The sequence below is a fragment of the Tamandua tetradactyla genome, chromosome X (genome assembly GCF_023851605.1).
Source record: "Tamandua tetradactyla isolate mTamTet1 chromosome X, mTamTet1.pri, whole genome shotgun sequence".
Classification (NCBI taxonomy): domain Eukaryota; kingdom Metazoa; phylum Chordata; class Mammalia; order Pilosa; family Myrmecophagidae; genus Tamandua; species Tamandua tetradactyla.
This window is the reverse complement of record NC_135353.1, coordinates 66,847,186-66,868,332: the sequence shown is the minus strand read 5'-3', so window position 1 is coordinate 66,868,332 and position 21,147 is coordinate 66,847,186. Positions and strand designations below refer to the sequence as shown.

General features: G+C 37.2%; 1 protein-coding gene and 1 pseudogene across 1 annotated transcript in view; one reads left to right on the top strand and one right to left on the bottom strand.

Moving 5' to 3' along the window:
* Nucleotides 1-21,147, top strand: part of IL1RAPL2 (interleukin 1 receptor accessory protein like 2) — a 645,369-nt gene that overhangs the window by 345,324 nt on the left and 278,898 nt on the right. The window lies entirely within an intron of this gene.
* Nucleotides 3,813-4,516, bottom strand: LOC143670936 (peroxiredoxin-6 pseudogene; annotated as a pseudogene).

Sequence of the window (21,147 nt, the reverse complement as noted above, 5' to 3'; positions counted from 1 at the left end):
TTGAGAAAAATGAGTATCCTGCTGTTGTGGTTATAATGTTATGTAAATGTCTGTTGAGCCTAGTTCCTTTATCATACTATTCAAAATCTGTTTCCTTATTGATCTTCTAGATGTTCTATCCATTCAGGAAAGCAGTGTATTGAAGCCTCCAACTATTACTGTAGAGGTTTCTACTTCTCCTTGCAGTGTTGTCAGTGGATATCTCATGAATTTGGCTGTAGTCTGGCTTGGTGCATAAATATTTTTTATTGTTATGTCTACTTGATGAATTGTTCATTTTATTAATACATAGTGTCCTACTTTGTCTCTTTTAATTGCTTTACATTTGAAGTCACATTTGTCTAATATTAGTATAGCTACCCCTGCTTTTTTCTATTTGTTGTTTGCATGAAATAACTTTTTCCAACATTTCATTTTCTACCTATTTTTGTCCTTGGCTTTAAAGTTAGTCTCTTGTAGACAGTATATAGATGGTTCTTGTTTTTTAATACATTCTGCCAGTCTGTGTCTTTTGATTGGGCAGTTTAGTCTATTAATATTTAATGTTACTGTAAAGGAAGTACTTTCTTCTATAATTTTCTCTTTTGGGTTTTATCTGTCATATCTTTTTTTTCTCTTTTTATTCTTACTGATAGTCTTCATTTTTGTACACTTTTCCAGACCTCTCTCTTCTGTCTTTTCCTATATGACTGTGGTGCTCCCTTTAGTATTTCTTGTAGAGCAGATCTCTTATTCACAAACTCTCTCAGTGACTGTTTGTCTGAAAATATTTCAAACTCCCCCTCATTTTTGAAGGACAGTTTTCCAGGTTTAGAATTCTTGGTTGGCAGTACTTCTCTTTCAGTATCTTAAATATATCATCCCACTGCCTTTAGCCTCCATGATTTTCCTGAGAAATCCACATACATACTCTTATCAAACTTCCCTTGTATGTGATGGATTTATTCCTGCTGCTTTCAAAATTTGTTCTTTGTCTTTGACATTTGGCAATCTGATTAGTAAATATAATGGGGTAGGTTTCTTTGGGTGGGTTCTGTTTGGGGTACACAGTATGTGGCAACAGATATCCTCAGTCTTTTGGTAAACTAGGAAGAGCTTTATTTTGCATTCATTTTTTTAAAGGAAAACATGAATGGATATAGAATTCTTGGTTGATAGTTTTTCTTTCTTTCAGCACTTTGACTAATTTATTTTTATCCTTCAGTATCAGTTGTGAAGTCAGCATTAATCATGTTGATGCTCCCCTATAATGATGGGATATTTTTTTCCTTGCTGCTTTCAGGATTTTCATTTTCACTGTCAACAGTTTGCTTATAGGGGTGGGGTGGGGGCACCAGAGGTGCCCACAGTTCTTACCCAAAGTTCATCAGTTTTCCCGGAATGAATGATTTCCATATTATTGTAGGCTTTTGGTTGATTTCCATACTACTTGCATGTTTATTTTTGTCAATTTTGTTGTCTTTGTAGTTGCTTTTTTGGAAAGAGGATTTGCTAATCACCTTACTCAGCCTTAGTCAGAGCTCCCATCTCCTATATTGCCATTCTACTTTTTTGATCATTGAATTTTTTTCAGTACATAAAATGTCAAAAATATGAAATAAATTAAAGAAATAAAGCACTCTATGAATCCTAATGAATAAGTGGATTTACAGTATATTGCTTTTCACAGGGTCTTTGTTAAATATGAATTGATACTCTAATTAAGCATAGTATTTCAAATTCATTCATGTATTCATACATCCAACAGGTAATTTCTTAAGCACTTAATTATATGCCACCTTTTCACCCAATAACACACATCCTCAAATACTTCAATATTTAGTTAGGGAGACAGACATGTAAATACAACAATAAAATGGGATAAGTGAAATGGAAGGACAGAGGAAGAAAAATAAAGGTGGAACCAGGGCTATCTGCTGCTTAAAAGTATCTTATGGTGAGTTTTATAAAGCTAATAGTATTCACTACTTACTAGTACAGAATTGATTAGGTGCAATGGGAAGGAGAAATTTGCATGTGTTTGGTGAATCTGGGAGGATGTCCTGAAAACTGTCAGCTGGGAACTTGACCTTTGAAGGTGGAAAGACATGAGTTATGGCAGAAGGAAGAAAAACATGCTGATGAGTAGTTGAATTCATCTTTATCAGAGGTCTGGTTAAATCTGATATAAACGACATTTTCTATAAATCCATACAATTTTCAAATGATTTGGAATCTTAAAACCAATTATAATGAGTGTAATTAAACCCTCCACTTCTATTTTCTGAAATATATTACAGTTGATTATTGTCAGTGAACTTGAGCATATGGTCCTAAAATGGCTCTAAATGATTTTGTATTTTCTGTTTTGTTATTATCCATCTGATACTCTGAATGAGGAAGCATATGGCAGTTCATCTCTTCTTCAGTCCCTTGTGCACAATATTAAAACAATTCAAAGCAGTGCATATTTCAGCTGTCTTTTATGGATGAATTATACCTCCTGCAGTCTGTTCATAGAGACATAGAACAGGCCATGAGACCGATTTCAACATAAATTGTTATTTTTCTCGCGAGGAAGGATTTGGAGAATGTATTTAAAATTATGTGAGCTTTAAGATAAAATGCTTCTTTAATTGTGTCATGTACAGTAAATCCAAACAAATTGATGATTAGCCTCTATGGTGAATTTCTAATAGAAAGTGATTTGTTAGTCATTTCAAGCAAGACATTTGAGTATGTAAAAAAGACATTCAGTATAATAATAGATTCATAAGATTGAAGGTACCATTTAAGGTTATCTAGTAAACTCTTCTACCCTTTTTGGACTACTTTCTACAGCAGCTAACTATCACCAAAAAGCAAATCTTCCCAAATCTTAGTGGTTTAAAACAACAAACATATTATTTGCTCATGATTATGTGGTTCACAAATTTGGACCAAACTTAGATAGACAATTCTTCTGCTGGTTTCATCTGGTTTCACTCATGTGAATGTAGTCATCTGGCAGCTCTACCATCTGGCAGTAAACTTTTTTTTAGCAAAAGATTTTATTTGCTAATACCAAAAAAGAAAATTCAGAAAATAGCCACCCACTCCAAGAGCAGTTCTATAATAAAACATTTAAGTAATTCTTTCCTTTCTTCCCAAGGTGTTCTCTTTTACATATATCACATTTTAGAGCAGACTTATGCACAGAAATACTGTGGGAAGAACACATGACACGTTATAGGAGCTTCCAATTTTGTAGTGCATCTTTTTTTTTCTGTAGCTCGCCCTTTTGATAGAAACTTATTGCAATTTTTTCCTTATAGCGAAATATTTAAAAATCCCTCCTCCCACTCTTCCCATTTGAGTTGGAAAAAATACAGAATTGGAAAGTATTTTCCCCCCAGCTGTGGTTAAAATGCGGGATGTGGAAGAATATCTGGATTACTGTATGTTCTTGGGTTATATACTTAGGCAATTTACAGAGAAAGTTGAATATCAAGTTCTGTTACGCTCCAAAATAATTAACAGAAGAGAGGATTTGATTAGAACAGATGAAAAGCTGAGCCATTCTATGATGGAGAAAAACACACTTTTTAAACCATCAATGACACTTAAACTTGTTGATCACAAATCTTAAAATAAGATTCCAGCTGCAAATAGAGAATTTATTTCAGAAAGAGCCAGCAAAGTGCTGAAATATAGAAACAGAACAGAATTCTGGTGAAGGCACAGAGTAAAGGGTCCCAAGAAATTTGGTCCCAAGAAAACCAGTGCTGTTTTCATTTAATAAGCCAGTAGCGTAGCAACCTAAAGACCTTGGCTATGATCACACTAGGATGTTTTTATGGGATTGCTGCAGGAAAACATGACTGGCAGGTGGTGAACTTTGGCTCACTGTAGCAGAAGAATTTCTTGACCTCTTTGGTTAAGACTCCTTCAGGGAAACATTTTTTGGCTTCTTCTTCAAGGATCATTGGAAGGACACTCACTGTCTCCATCCTTCCAATCAATTGGGGTAGCAACCCTCTTTTCTGCCATCAGCTGGAAAGAGGTAACTACTCTAAGAATCTCATCGAAGTTCCTTCTAATGGCAGCTGGGTAGAGGATAGCCAGCCTCATTTTTTTCTATCAGGACCAAAAATAAACACCACATGAGCTGTCACAGCTATGCCCTTCCTGTCCTTCTCTGCTGGGTTCAGCATTCCCAATAGGTTGGCAAGGTCCTGATTCCTATCAACCACGATGGTAAAAGGTAATATTTCTATGGGCTCATCACCATTGTATGCACTGGTATCTTTGCTCCAGGCAAGATGATCCTCAATGCTGTCTACCAAAAGGGCACCATCTTAACATTCCTCTTAGCAAATTCTGGTGCCAACTTTGCAGCTCTGCCAAGCTCTGTGGTGCACACTGGGGTAAAGTCCCAAGGGTGGGAGAAGGGAATGCCCCATGAATCTCCCAGACACTTGTGGAAACTGATGCAGCTGATGGTGGTATTGGCCTTGAAATTGGGAGCCTCATCCCAAAAAAGCAGACCTCTGGGCATGGCAGTGATGCAGGATGGCGAGGAGGATCAACTATGGGAACCACCAGCTGGTTGACCCTGGCAGAGAGGGCAACAGTCTCAATAAGACCTTGGTCACATGTCTGGTGGTTGCTACAGGCTTTTGGCTCCATCTCTCCTCATGTGGTCTCTCATTAGCAAGGATGCTAGCCTAAGCTCCATGTGGTGGGATCAGGTTTCAAGAGAGAACAAGTTTCAATGTGTATACAGTTTTCAAGCCTTTATTTATGTCATGTTTGCTGATGTCCCATTGCAGCTGGCACATAGCTAGCTTCGAAGAATGGAGAGACAAACTCTATCTCTTGATGGGAAGAATGGAAAAGTCACAATGCAAAAGGGCATGCACACATGGATGGGAAGAATTTGTGGCAATTAAATAATCTATCATGTTCTTTTATTGAAATTGCCCATCCTTTGTTTGAACATCAATGGAAAGAAGTTTAGAAGTTCAGCTTTGACTCCCTGTAGCTTCTGTTCATTGGTGATAGCAAGCAAGCAAGGATCTTATATGATAAGCACTAAATACAACAGCAAGCACAGTGAATAAAGTAGATCTCCTTGCTCTCATGAAATTCATACTTTACTGGAGGGAGACAGACAATGAACAAGAAAACAAGCGAGTATCTCTTGAAAAAATTATATGTGCCTTGAAGAAGTTAAGGGAGACATGAAAGCATGTAACAGGGACATCCAAACTAGTTGGGATATTGGGGATGTCTTATGAAGAAATGACATAAAAATCAAACAGGTGAAGAGCAAGGAAAAGAACAATCTGGGCATATAAATAGCATATGCAAAGGCCATGATGAAATGTACTTTTCTTGTTCCTTAACTTGTTTCTTGTTACTTAAGCAAAGTAGAGAGTGGAGAGCAGGTAGCAGAATTTTCAGGGCCTTGTGGAGTTCTGTCATTTTACTTTTTAGAGTCCATAGAGATGAATCTTTGATGTGATAGCAGTATAGGATGGTGGTTAATAGGAGTCAGACTTTCTGGATGAGATTACTATGTGATCTTGGACCTATTTCTTCCTGTGAAAAGTAGAGCTAATAATATCTACCGCATAGGTTGTTGTGAGTTTTTAAAAAATAATTTATGTAAACAATTTCACACAGTTCCTGACACACAGTAAATGGTAGCTATTATTTTATTATAATCAGTCTTCATTTTTTTTGTTTTTTTTTTATCATATTGGGTCATTCTCCAAATATGTCCCAAAGGTGGGTTTTAATTGGACTTTCTCTTTTGATTATGAATTAACTGTTAAGATTTTCCAAAAATTGAACCCAAGCTCTTCCTTCTGTGATATAAAATTAATCAGATGTCTTGAATTTGGTCCCTTCTGGGTATGGAGAACATACAGTTAGTTTTCTATTCTATGCAATCCTGTTATGAAATATCCCGACATCACATTGTGTGTGCATGTGTGTATGTATGTATGTATATGTTTCACACTAATTGAGTCATAATCCTCAAGTTAATAGTAATGACTGGAATCTCTTTCACTGTAATATGCCTTTTTTACTTCTCTCTTGACAAGTTACTGATTTTTAAAAATTATCCTAATCTGATATTATCATTATTACTATTAAAACAATTTGATTTTAGGACTAAGCAAAAACTTAACCTTTGTCTAATTTGACTCCCTCCCAAAATTCACTTCTCTTTTGGGGTGGACAGAGAGATGTGCTGCCCAGATCTCACTTAAGGGAAGGACTTGTTGGTCCAGCTATGGAAGTGCTGAAAGCAGACATGCTCCCACTGTCAGCTACTTCAGAGTTTGTCTTAGACACAGAGAACAACTTTGCACATCAGCATATCCTTTCCATATCATGACTGATTTTAGTAGGGGTATAAAGAACTAGCCATCTAGGCTTAGTATGATATATATTAGTGGGCTATATATATTTACTAGAGCTGCCTGAAGGGTTGGTTGATGAGAATTTATTGGGCCTACATGATAGATTTGCTCTCCCTCTCCAATCGTGCTTCTTTTCTCTCTCTTTCCCAGTTGTTAATCCCAAATAAATACCCAGAATGCCAAATTCCATCTCACTATCTACTCAGTACCCAACCTGTAACATCTCTTAACTCCCAAGGCCCACATTTCCTTGTGGACTTAGACATAGAATTTACTCTCTAAATTCCAAATCTTAGACTCTGCATACACTAGACACCTCCTTTATTAAATGCTTCTTTTTAGGTTCCATTTTCTATTTCATCAATTATTTTTTTTTGTTGCTTTTCGAGATAACCAGAAAAACATGAGTTCCTCATAGGTTCCAGATTTATGAGACTTGCCTGGCTCTATCCTCAGATATATTTCTATAACAGGAATTATTTCTGGTCTGAGAATGGCAGTTAGACAAACCAATGGCTTTTATATTGCACCTCGGTTCCATAAGATAGAACCTGAGAACTCTGAAATTGTCACTGATAAAAAGGGAGATGCTGGGGAAGAGGCAGAAGTCAGAAAGATGAGCAGATAATTCACTGTTGCCTGCCTCACTGAGTGTCCTCCACTGCAATTAGCTCAGCCATTATAAATCCCCTCATGTCTTATGTTCTATATTGTAATCTGGATCTCCCTCAGTGTAATATTTTTTCAGTGCCACTTATTAAAAATGTGACTTTCAAAGAGCTCTATAAATTTCTTTAAATATCTCCTGACTCAATAAAAAGGGGTGCAATTGAACACTAAGGCTCTATTCCATTGTCTTTCTCCCAAGAGTGTTCAGATAAACTAAGAAATGAATCTTTCTGCCCCCTTCGTATCATTTCACTAGCTTTAATATTATTTAAAGCCCTATCCATACAATCCTCGTTCTTTACCCTGAAATCATTAGCATGTTCCTTTTCTTTTCGTTACAAGCTACAGAATCTTTCTAACTGAAAATAGCCCATGCCTCTAATACACATAATGAAAAAAGTACTCCCCTGGTTACTTGTAGGCCATTTCTCAAAATGTGATGTACTTTAGATAACCAGAGAAAAAATTTTAAAAAGCCAGAATGTGGACCCAGGGCATGCTGAAACTTTCAAAGATTCTGAAAATAGTGCTTACCATTAGAGAAAAATTCTTGGAGAATATACCATGAAGAGTGGCCAACTCTCCATAGTGGGATTACAAATATTTTTTCTTTCACTTAGGTATATTCTATATTACAAACATACCACTTCGTAATAAGGTTATGTATTTAAGAAATAAATAATATTTATGTTCTGGACAGTCCTCAGTGCAATTTCATATCATATATATATGCACACACAAATATATGCAGACATACACATTACATATATATGTATTATGGCATTATTTGGTATACTTTGCACATAAAGAAAATAAGTAAAGCCAGGTGAAATTAAGTGATGTCCTGTTGAGGGTCTCACAGCATTTTGTGGTAGAACAGGTCTACAATTTTCTTATTCTGAAACTTGGCTTAATGTTCTTTCCACAACCCCATACTAGATTTAAAGAGCAGTAGAGGAAATGCCCTAAATAATATTTTACTAACAATTTCAAGATTGTATTCTGTCTTTGAATATGCTTATCATTAGGAGTAAAGACCTCATTTATGCTAAAGGAATGGAATAGAATCTGAAGAGTCAGAATCAATGCACTTTCCAAAAAAACTTCTGGTACCGATTCTTCACAGATACCTGCCTTTATTATGAAAGTAAAAGAGACCTTTGACTTTAAGGACCTGAGCTGTCCCATACTTGATAAGAGCACTTTTTATTTATTTATTTATTTTTTTTTTTTTTGCGTAGGTAGGCACTGGGAATCAAATCCGGGTCTCTAGCATGCAGGCGAAAATTCTGCCTGCTGGATAAGAGCAGTTCTATTAAATTCAGTAAGGTCTTTCTCTTTTACCTTTGCACATTTCTGTGGAAAAATTCCCTATACTCACCAGTCATCATGTCCCTCAAAACAGCCGACTTGCAAAAAGGGAAAAAGAAAGAAAGAAAAAAACTACTCAGTAACTAAGAAACATAATACTCCTTCCATTCACTTAAAAAATGTTGGCAAGACACACAAGCAGAATGTTTAGTGAATGTTGAATAAGCAAGCATTTAGTTCCATAAATGTATATGACTTATGTAGTGCAAATAAAAATGTCCAGTGCAGCAGGGAAATGATAAAACTTATGAATTCTCTTCTCCCTACTGACCTAGCTCATGCTTCCTTAATATACAGTGAAAAATGTCATCTCTCCTGAGCTAAGAATGGTGAAATGGTGAGTGAGAAGAATTCCTTTTGCAGACGAGATCTTTGATTCCCTACACTTAATGTCTACCATAATATTTATTATTCTGAAAGGAAAAAATCAGTTTACTTGTGTTTCTCCCTCACTGTATCATGAACAGATGAAGGGTAATGCTTAATACAGTGCCTGATTATAGTTGACATTCAATAAATATTTGTTAAGTGGCACTCTTAAACCTGTGGCATGCATTTCTTGGTAATTAACCCCACTCCCATTTCCCCCACCGATATTACGACTTATGGCTGAGACACCTAATTGTTCACCAAACTTGTTTCCATTTCTTTCTTGGCGCATAGCTAGAATACATTCCCTAGTCTCCCTTAAACATAGATATGGTCATGTTACTGAATTTCTGGCAAGTAGAATGCCATTTCCAGGACTGGCATATAAAACTTCCCATGCAATACTCTCCTTTCTATTTCCCCACATCTGCTAGCTAGACATGGAAACCCAAAGTCACCCTGTAAGTCATGTTTTTAAAGTGGCGATCCTGAGTCTCACAAAGTGAGAAATCAATTTCTATTGTCTTACACTACTGAGTTTTCTTGGTTAAATAGCACTGTAGCACCATTGCAGCTATTGTTACTTTAACTGACACATATTCATAACACTTAATGTTGATATGTTATAACAATTGTTCAACATCTGAAAAACTTTCAAGTAGGGTCCACACCATTTTAGGAATACTATTGAATTGAAAATCTATTCTAAATTTAAATTATATGCAGTCTGTTTTCTTGTGTTCTCTAATAGGTTTTGTTTTCCAATGTAATAGTATCAAAATGCTTTGATAATTGCCAAATTGTTTTTTGAATGTCACAGTTAGAAAAAATAGCCTTCACTCCTTAAGAAGCTGTTCTAGCCAGAATTTTCTGGTATGTCAGACTGTTTTGTGGCAGAGCTTAGTGAATAGGTTATCTTTAACTTGTGTATGGAAAATTTCTCTCACTGGTCCCAGCCTCCTTAGGAAGATATAAACCATAGTGGGGTGGTTGCAAAGATAGGGAAAAAAGATAATCAATCATAGAAAACCATGGCCCAGAAGATTATGAGTGACTGAATGTTTCAGGAGCTTCTTTGACTAATCAGGAGCTTCTTTGACTAATCGCAAAAGATTAGAAAAGTACAAATTAGGAAAATACTACAGGAACCTTGAATCGGAAAGCTATCCATATTAGGACACACAAACTATGTAAAGGAGGGCATGTTGGGATTCGCAGCAGGCAAATCAGGAAGAAACTCTCACTAGGACTACTAACATTGGCAAAAGGAGAAAATAGCTACAAGGAATTTAACTCCACAGGTACAATACCCAGCGAGCCAATGTCCAGGACTTTTAAAAAGTTACACTTTTCTCTAATGGTATGTAAGTGAAAACCCAAATTTAGCCAAGGTGATTACTTATCACTATGTGCTTAAATAATAAATCTAGGTAACATTTGTCTCTAGCTATTTATATTTCTTTTCAAATTACCCTATGTGATGTTTTTACTTAGTAAAGAGTTTAGTTAACCAACATTTATACCATTTTAATAACGTACTTTCAGTGTAACAAAAACAAATTCAAGTTTAGAAAAATTCACATTTTCATTTCTCTCTCAAGGTTCCACACGTGTAGTAACTGCGATCAATAGGATTGACTTTAGAAATCTAACTCTATAAGGTTACAGGTCCTTTCTCAAATTTAAAAAGCTTTTGTCTTAAACACTGAGCCCTCCATCCAGCGCCTTAGTCTGATGGTACCACAGTCATCCTGAGTCTAAATTTCAAAGTTGATAAACTTGTCTGCATTATCTTTTTACCTCCCTTCTTTTAACACATCACTTAAGTTTGCCCCACACTGTAGGGCTCATTCAAATTTATCTCATCTTTGCCCCATTCTCTCAGGGCTCGGCCCTATCTACATCACATGTTATATGGCAAAGTAATCCTGAAACTCCTCAACATGACTGTTTGAATTGTATAATGTGTTATCTTTCCAAGAGTATTTACTTTTTAACCAAGAATTCTAGGAAAGATAATGCCCCTTGAGGGCAAGGAACCTCCCATCTGGCTGCTTTAATTTTTTTTCTCTTTGTTGCTGTTTTTCAGCAAGTTGATATGATGTGTCTTGATGTAGTATTCTTTGTGTTTATTATACAGGGGATTCACTAACCTCAAATTTTTGATTGACATTTTTAGTCAAATTTGGAAAACTTTCAGACAATATTTCTTCACATAATTTTTCTACTCCCCTCTTTTCTGGAACACCAATAAACGTATATTAGTCTGCTTGATATTGTTCCAAAAGTCACTGAGGATCTGTTCAGTTATTCAGACTTTTCCCTCAATGTCCTTCAGTTCTGATAGCTTAATATTAAAGTCTACTCCTCTTTCTTTGTTATGTTTAATCTGCTATCAAAGACATTCAGTGAATTTTTCTTTTATTTCAGCTCTATCTCTAGCTCTTTTTGGATTTTTCATTTCTATCTTTATGTTCATGTTTTTCTTTTAAATGCTTTATCATATGTATAATAGCTCTTTTAAGTCCTTGTCTGCTAATTCTATCATTTCTATAATTTGAATCTTTTATTATTAAATTATTTTTTTCCTAGTTATTGGTGGAATTTAGTACTAAAGCTAGATACTTCTGCATTCTCTCTTGATTGCCCTAGGCATTCAATGGGGCCTCTTCACTCTCAATTATCAGATCTCCTAGTCCTGTGTGATCTGTAGGAATTGTTCAGCTTCCAGCTTCCTGGTAGTTGTTCGACATCCAACCTTCAAGAGTTTTACCCTATGCATGTGCAGCTTAATATTCAGTCAAAGATTCAAATGGACCTCATGCAGATTTTTGGAGCTATTTCTCTGTGTAGCTCCTTCTCCAGCATTCTGCCTAGTAAACCCCAGCCACCTCAGCCTCCAAAACCTCAAATCTCTGTCTCCTCAACTCAGCAAGACTACAAACCATGCTCTTCTTGGGCTCTTCTCCCCTACGCTGCAGTTAGGAAAATGTCCCAAGGCTGAAAGTTAGGGTAATTGTTGGGTCACCTTGCTAGTTTCTTTTTCTCAAGGATCAAAGTCCTGTATTGCCTATTGTCCAATATCTTAAAACAGTTATTTCACATATTTTATTCACTTTCCTAGGTGTTTGTGGTAAGAGAGTAAATCTAGTACCAGTTACTCCCTCATGGTCAAAAGCAGAAGTCTCAAGAAGCTTTTTGGAAATTTTCGATTACCTCAGAGACGGCTGTCTACTATGTCTTACCACAGAAGTTGGTCTCTTGAGAGACCCTGTATGATCAAAGGGCATTCCAGAAAATAATAGTTACTTATTAGTTGAACTATAGATAAACTCTAAGAGTCCTATAGTGTCTTATTTATTCACACCTTTTATGTCTCTCATTCCAGTCTGTACTACACTATGAAGTTACATTGAACCTCTAGCTTTGGGGAAAATCTTTTGATATTAAGTCTTCAAATGGGGGTATATTCAGTTTTCCTCACTGGCTAGCTAAACACGCGTGAGCTGTTCTTTTGTGTGAAAGATTACTGAGTTCCATCCAAAGAAAATAATGCTTCTCTATTAAAGAGCATGCTTCAGATTTTTGTGAACTTGAAATTCAGGTCTTATTGTTTTCATCTCTCATCTGCATGTACCTTTACTGATCAGCGATCAGTAAATGTGTTCAAATTTCAGAAGACTATGCCAGGAAGTGGTATTTCAGAGAACTTTACAAGGAAGTAATCAATAGGTCCAAATTATGTCAGTCATTCAGTTTTGCATTCTTCAAACTGCAGACATTATATACCATCCACACTCGCAATTTAGGGTTGTGTCTTACATGAAAGAGCAAGTGAAAGTCATAACTACCATGTTCATGTTATAAATTTTTGTTATGTCATATGCAGAAATCACCAGAAGATTTGTCCACCTGTTCCTCAGGCCATTCTGGCATTGTTTTGTTAGGGTTTTCCAAAAGAGAAGACGAGATCCACGGAGATGAGATATTTATTCAAGGTCATCCAGCACTCAAGAAATGGAATTAGAGCACAAAATTCCATCTCTTGAGCCTGTAAGTCAAGCTGATCTTTTTTCTGAGATTCTTTATGAAAATAATACAATCTGCCCCAAACACCATCATACCACTCATGTTGCATATGAATTACTATACTCCTTTATACCCCTAATTACATTGTTTGCGTAGTATTCTCTATGGTACGTGCTGTGGTAAAAACAAAGAATTTGAAGTAATATTAATCTCAAGTGTTCTTTAAAATTGAGGATATGTATTTGTCTGCCTTAGTAATGAGCGTTTCCAAAGAAAGGTTCAGTCTTTGCTTAAGTTTTTATTTTGCTCACTACATTTTATTAATTTTAATGAAAGGATAAACAACAATTTTATAGACCTCAAAATTATATCTGAAATGATTAATTTGCTAGCTAAATATTATAGAAACATACAGAAAATTAATTTGCAAATATAAGGAAACATAAGACAGCATAAATCCTTCTCTATTATTATAAATCGTTCCTTACTTTCGAGAATCAGGAAAACATATAAGATAGTAGTCTGCTTCACTTGGCTTTTCAGCCACATTGCTACAAAACATTTGGCTATAAAATTTCCTTTTGCTCTCTCACATGGAAATATGTTTTATTATCTGTTTTTTTAAAGTTTGAAAGACTTTTGTTGCATTTTTGAAAAGTGAATCCTATCATACCGTGTGCTTGTGGCTTAAAGAGGATTTAAATAACCATCTTGTACATATTCAAACTTTGGATTCATTTGTTCACAATCCTCCTTTTCATCAGCATTGCCATTAATGGTGAGCTGTCATATTTCCAAACAGATGAGAGATCATTTCACCAAAGCCTATTACATGGAATAAAGAGGGACACTGGAATAATACAATGTAATACCATGCAGCAACTCTGTTTTTGGGGATACTTAAAGAAGTAATATTTTCTGACACAAATATTACATATTGCCATATCATGAAAGAAAAATCAGGAATCTGCATATTTTCACATAAAAACAAATGTTTGCAAGCTACGAGAAAGAGAAGCAACTTCTTAATTCTTATTTCTCCATCAATCTAAAAATTATGCATTGTGAATACCACTTAATTTGGGCAACACATTATATTATTCCTTCTTAGTCCTTGTGTTGCTCCCTTTTCCTGAAATAGAAAGGAACAAGTACATTTCTCATTCCACTCTGAAGCACAACTCCAAATATTAGCATTAATGGCTCTTGTTTTTGCATCAGTGATGGTTTATATAAGGTGTATCTCAATACTAAATGAGGGTTAAAAAGAATACCAACCCTATTTGTGCAAGAAAAAGATTCTAGTTGGCAATTAATATAGCTTTGAATAGTTCATGACTCGGGAAAAATGTGTGTTATGCTTTCATACAAAATTCCAGTGCATTAGATCAAACCATTGACTTGTCAATAACCTGCATCACTTCATTTATTTATTTATTTATTTGTCTCAGGAATTAAGAAGGAGGCATATATAACAATATCTTTGTTATGTTTTATCTTTTATTTATTACATGCATTTATTAAAGGTATTTGCTCATTGTAACATGTAAACTTGTTCTGAATATTTAAGGACTCACAGCCAGACCTACAACCCAAATATATCCTTCAAGTGCACTTGGAGGCAGCATGGTGTAGTGGTTAGGAGTGTGGACTCTGGAATCTAACTTCCTGGATTCAAATCACAGTTCTACCACTTACTGCTTCTGTGAACTTGGGCAAGTCATGTTGTCTATTTGTGTCTCAGTTTCCTTTACTACAAAATGGGGATATTAGTAATATCTACCTCACAGGGTTGTTAGAAATAAATGTGTGCAAAGGACTTAGTATGCCTGGCCTATAATAGGCACTTCATGGGTGTTAATTGTAAATATAAATTATAAATAGAAAGTTCCCCCAGCAAAACAACTTTTATTTCAGAATATTGTCTGTTTGTGTGAAGCAACTTTCTGATTCGTCATAGGGAACCACTCCTTCCCCTTCACTCTCATTTTTATTCCTTTATTTTCTTTAGGGTAATGGACAACTTGGTAAATAATTGTTTTCCTTTACTGAATGCAGTGTGCATACTGATACTCAATAAATATAAATCTACCTGAATAAAAAGAAGAATCTAAATTTGGTTTCATAATTTCCCAGAAAGTGACTCAAGCTTTGACCAAAATTTATGTACTTTCTTAACTCTCAAGTAAAATTTTCCTTTTAAATCAAATAGGAAGTAGTTAGAAGTACCTTTGAAAAATGTTCTAAGCGTGGTCTTCTATGTACTGAACATATTTTACATGTGTAATGAGATTTGTGTATCAGTGACATCTGCTATTTCTTAATCAGCTTCTAAGAATAATAAATAATCACAGAAAATGGATTTTGAAGTCTGAGTTTTAATTAAATCTGTTTACTTCAATTTTGCTACATTTCTTTTCATTCCCTGGGCATAGTTTCCATTCTAACTCTTGGTAAAGTTTATAATCCATGCCCAGAGCAGGCATTTATATTTATTTTATACTGCTTCTTTTCAGCCTAGGGCCATTGATTTAGAGAGTCTTCTGGTTTCTACCCATAATCCCACTTTTCTTCATCATATAGACTGTTGGGCTTCTCATGTTCAGAAGGAAAATATTTCCCAGGATCATGGCCAGTTAACTTTGGTGGTTGGATCATACTACTAATGATTTGATTTTCATAAGGATCAGTTAATTTTCTCTTTTCTTCCAGGAAAACTTTGTAACAAATATGTACTCTTGACCAAAAAGGAGATATATTGAGAGGTAGTGGATTTTTAAGCGCATAGCTATCTCATAATTAAAAAAAAAGTTAGATGTGCTGTACACCTGATAAGTTCTGAATCAGTAGTGTCACCTTTGTTTATGCAACTTGAATACTCTAGACCTCACCAAGCTGTGGCTACAAATGAGATCACATTAATACTGTCTGTCTCACTGTCTTTTCATTTCCACTTGCATATTTCAGGATTTCTTGACTCTCTCCCAGAAAGTGACAGAGTTACATAGGAGAATTCCTGGATATGTCTCCCCTGTGCTCACAAACGGTATTCTCATATTCTCCTACTTCAGCCCCTTTGCTCCTACCAGTTCCCCAAGAAGCCCCGTAAAGTGGCATTTTGCTACTGTCACTGCGGTCATGCCCTCTTGTGGGACCATGATTTCTTGCTTAGGGTAATCTCTTCTTGTTCTCTTCAAAGTTGCAAACCTTGTGAGGAGCCAAAACAACACTTCTTGTATTTTCAGGGATCAATTTGCTGAGGCACTCTGGGTAGAATGTGGAGAATGTCACACTTTGCCCCATATTTTGTGCCACTTTCTCACTATCCACTGAAATTTTGGTTGTGTCTCTATCTTTCCCTATTGCTATTATAAAAATAGATCCTTTGGTTTCTGTCTTTAACTATGCTCTACATATGAGGATCAGATCCTATTTTAAAGATTGGGTGAGGCACAGACACCATGTTGGCCTCTCAATTTTCCTTTACTTTTCCAGACAAACATTCCCCTCTTCTTTCAGCCAAAAATAAGAGCCAGTGCATCATAGACATCCAAACTTGCCTAAACACTAGCAGTGGACATAACAGGCTCAAGCTGAGCTTCCTATTACATGTTTAAGAAAGGAAATCTCTTCAAGAATATGTGGTAGGATTTCAAGGGAGCAAGGAAGACACTGATGCTCACCTGTGGCACCAGACATGCATCCCAGTCTTCCCTCAACTGTTGGCTGGTTGCCTAGACTTCACTCCCAGAGACAGTTCCTTTCATTTAAGACTTATCTTTACACAGAAGACTCTCTGGAAGAGGGAACATGCCACACTGTTATCAGTCATCCACAGCTGATTAGAAATGAGGATCTGAGGGGATGTGAGGGTAGTTCAGTGGTAGAATTCTCGCCTGCCATGCAAGAGACTTGGGTTCAATTCTTGGCACATGCACTCCCCCCACAAGAAACAACAACAACAGAAACAAATAAGCAAAAAGTTCAACAAATGGTGCTTCAATAAAGGAGTACTCACATGAAAAAAGAATGAAATGTGACCCCCACCACATAGCATAAAAAAAAGAAGGAGTTGAGCAGGTTTTGATAGGAAAAGATCAGGGGAGCATTTGAGCTGGGCAGTCAGGGTGTGAGTGTGAAAGCAAATCTGAATGACTTCACAGTGCTTTCTGAGGATCAAACCTTTGCTGAAGTACACTGCCCATTAGTAAAATTTCTGGTTTTCAATTCTCCATCCTCCTCTACTGTGGGAAACAATTATTTTTTCTTTTCCAAAGGTTATTTTGATACCGTATAAAAAAGATGATACTGTGTCCCTCTTATTAATGGGATTTTGACCCGTTCTTTCTTCTCCCTCCATCTCTCCTCTCTTATCATCTACCACAACGAAAAACCAAAAACAATAAAAGGAAATAGAACAAAGATCCCACTGTACCACTAACCTCCATGACACCAAGCAAGAGAAGAATAGAAAGGAGAAAACCTGTGTTTTGGTTTGCTAATGCTGCTGGAATGCAATATAACATAAATGGATTGGCTTTTATCAAGGGAATTTATTAGGTTTCCAAATTTACATTTCTAAGGCCATTAAAATATCCAGTTTAAAGCGTCAGCAAGAGGATACCTTCACTCAAAAAAGACCAATTACATCCAGGGTTTCTCTGTCAACTGGCAAGGCACATGGTAATGTCTCCTGTCTTCTCTCCAGGCTTCTGGTTTCAAACAGCTTTCTCAACTTCTGGTATCTCCTGGGGCCTGCCCCCATGAGATTGGATTAGAAGAACATAGATTTTCTGGGTTACATAGCAGTTTCAAACCAGCACAACCTGACTAGTTTTTGTTGGTAGGTACTACTCAAAGTCCAACAGTTTAATTTCACTTTATGTCTGTTCTAGTTTACTAGCTGCTGAAATGCAACACACCAGAGATGGATTGGCCTTCAATAAAAGGGGACTTATTTAGTTGATGTATAGTTCTTCAGAGGAAAGGCAGCTAACATTCAAGTGGGGTTCTTTCTTACATGGGAAGGCACAGGGTGATCTCTGCTGTCCTCTCCAGGCCTCTGGGTTCCAACATCTTTCCTCGGGGTGATTCCTTTCTGCATCTCCAAAGGCCTGGGCTGAGTTGTGAGTTCTGAGATGAGGTATGCTGAGCTGCTTGGGCTGCGCTACATTAAGCTCTCTCATTTAAGCACCAGCCAATTAAATCAAACATCATTCATTGCAGCAGGCACGCCTCTTAGCCGGCTGCAGATGTAATCAGTGACAGATGAGGTTCACATGCCGTTGGATCATGTCCACAGTAATAGAACTAGGCACCCTCACCTGGCCAAGTTGACAACTGAATCTAACTACCACAATGTCTAACCCAAGTGGGCTGCCTTTCATTTTCATGACTGGTCTATAATATTATGAAAGTTCACTCATCACAACTCACTTTAGCCAGAAAATCTTTCATTACAAAACAATGTCAGTCTTAGACCCTAGAAAGAGTTTTCATTCTCCAGAAAAATGTCAGTAGTAGAATGGCTTACCTATAAAATGGCACACTGCATGGATACTTACAATAACTCTGGAGTGTTATAGTACTCAGAGGACGTGACACTCACATGCTATAAGCTCACTGAGATATGAATGCCTACCATTTTAAAAATATGTGGCCTAGTAAGTGCCCATACCAACAGCTCACCTTCAGAAGCCATTAAGATTCAGCTTCAACTTGGGAGCCATGTGAAAAATCACTGACAGAAATCTTCCTTGGTACATATTTGTTTTGAAATCCCTGGCCTAGACTTGGTAGATAGATAAGAACAGGAGTTACCCAAGCAGTCATGAATACTGAGGGGCATGTAGATTATTAATAAGTCACACCTGGTCGTTACCAAATCCAAATGGACTTGAGATTCCCACCAGCACAGAGGAATCAATATTTATTAACAAGAAAAATGATATTCATTACTACCATTTGAAGGTCATTTATAGAAAGCATACATGAATAATGCTAAGGCTCATAATTATTTCCTCTCACAATTAGGTAGATAGAGTGCCTCTGTTTCTTCTGCCACTGCACAATAGCTTGGCTTCTCCCTGAGGCTATGTCTCATTCCCTTTCTTCCATTGACCTTCACTACAGTATATTTTTAAATAAAAATAATGCTATGCAGAAATAAGCAGAAGGGAAACTTTGGGAAACATATACAGGGCTTATTATCAGAGCAGTCATATATCTTCACAAATACTCAATAGACAATAACTAGCAAGGTGAAAGATTACCAGAATAGTAACTCAAGTTTAATGTAGAAAATATGCTGACTGTAAGGAGTGGCACCTCAATGATCCCATGATTAACAAGTAGACATAGATCCTTTGGCTTAGACCCCTTTCCTTCCCTGCTCCCATTGTATATAGAGCTATCTTGACTCTCACTGAGCTGCTGTAACTGCTTTGGTGATCTCCTAATAAAAAGGAACAGACAATATTTGAGAGCTATAGTGACTCTAATAAGGTGATAAACCACTTGAAAAATCCATCTTAACTTGGTAAGAAAATTTTTAAAAAGATGAATTGCTTTTTTTTAAGGACACATAATATGGCAGGTCTAGGGAACTTAATTACAGGCCTTATAGCACCATTTAGGAGAAGAAATCAAGTATTCCAGTGACCCATGGGGGTTAGCTTAGCTTTCAGAATGCCTTTTCTAGGAAAAGGATCAACAGACAATGTGAACACTCTCACATTAAGTTTATGGCCTCCTTTATCCTAAAAAAGCTGTAAGTCCATTTTCATTTGAATGATTTAGCTAGAATTCATTTAACCAAACAATGACCATTTATGAGAGTTCCAGGAAGGTGGCAGAATAGGATAAATGGAGTTCAACCCTGCTCCAAGGAACAGCTAGTGAAGGGATGGGAGGGTGATTGAGATGGCAATTCCAGGGTGTAAGTGACCTGGGAGAGTCTTCTGCACCACAGAGGGAAGTCCTGGTTGCAAAAGCTGAGGAACTGAGACGCAGAAAACTGGAGACCATCTGGCTGGAGCAAACAGCCTAATGTGGAAGCCCAGAGCCCTTAGGAATGCATGGACTGGGAGACTGGGACTGGGAAGTAAGCCAAGCCACATTCCTTGAATGCGAAACCCTGAGACCTGCGACTCACCCCACACCTCATGTAACTGAACCCTGTCACCCACCCCTCCCCCCATGCTCCAAGCACCCCACCCCACCAACCCCTTGTGCATGTATAAGCCCCCCAACCCCAAGTGTGCACACACCTGCCCCAGCCCAACCCACCTCTACTGTAAACATGCAATCTGGCCCTGCCCCTCCAGAGCCCTACCTCCCAATCCCTGCCCCCTGCCGGCAGCTGCCAACACCTAAAGGCCATACCCACCCTACACCCGACCCCAGCCCATACATTCATACAACCCCACCATGTGCCCCCTGAACTCTGCCCAAGTGTACATCAGTTTATGGCCCTCCAAGATCTGTACATGTGTATAACCCCAAGTCACAACCCCAGCTCTGGGCAGGTGTTGACCTGTGCAGCTGAGTCACATCCACCCCTAGCCCATGTAGGCATAGCATCGACCTACTGTCCTGACTCTGTGTATACACACAAAGGGCCATGTGCCCTATGCCAGTGCACACCAGAGTCCTGTCCTCCAGACTCATGCACCTGCACAGCCACATCCTCCCCACAGCTGGACACCCACACTTACAGTCACTAGCATAGCATTCCCAACCTGTGCCTATTCCTGAACTGCAATGCATCACCACACTGTTGTTACCCACCCTGTGCCCTGAATCCTGCTCCACATCTATCCTGCAAATACAAGGCTTTAGACTACTGAAGGAAATCAATTTCCAAAGTAAACCAATCAAGATATTTACATGCCATGAAGACAGCAGAAGATCACTTAGCATATCATGATGCAGACAGATATAGCTCAGCCTAATTGCCAAATTAAAACACCAGAGAGACACAGACATTGGAACAACTAATCAAAGATGTTCATATAAGTATACTAAATTAAATAAATGGATGGCTAATGACAGAAAGGAGATCAAGAAGACACTAGAAGAGCATAAAGAGGAATTTGAAAGAATAATTAGAAAAATAGCCAATATCACAGAGATTAAAGATGATGTAGAACAAATAAGAAACATACTAGAGACACACAACAGTAGATTTGAAGAGGCAGAAGAAAGAATACGTGGACTAGAGGATAGAAAAACTGATTTTGAACACTCAAAACAGCAAATGGCAAATAGAAGGAAAAATTTGCATTGGATCTCAGGTAAATGATGGACAAATCAAAGC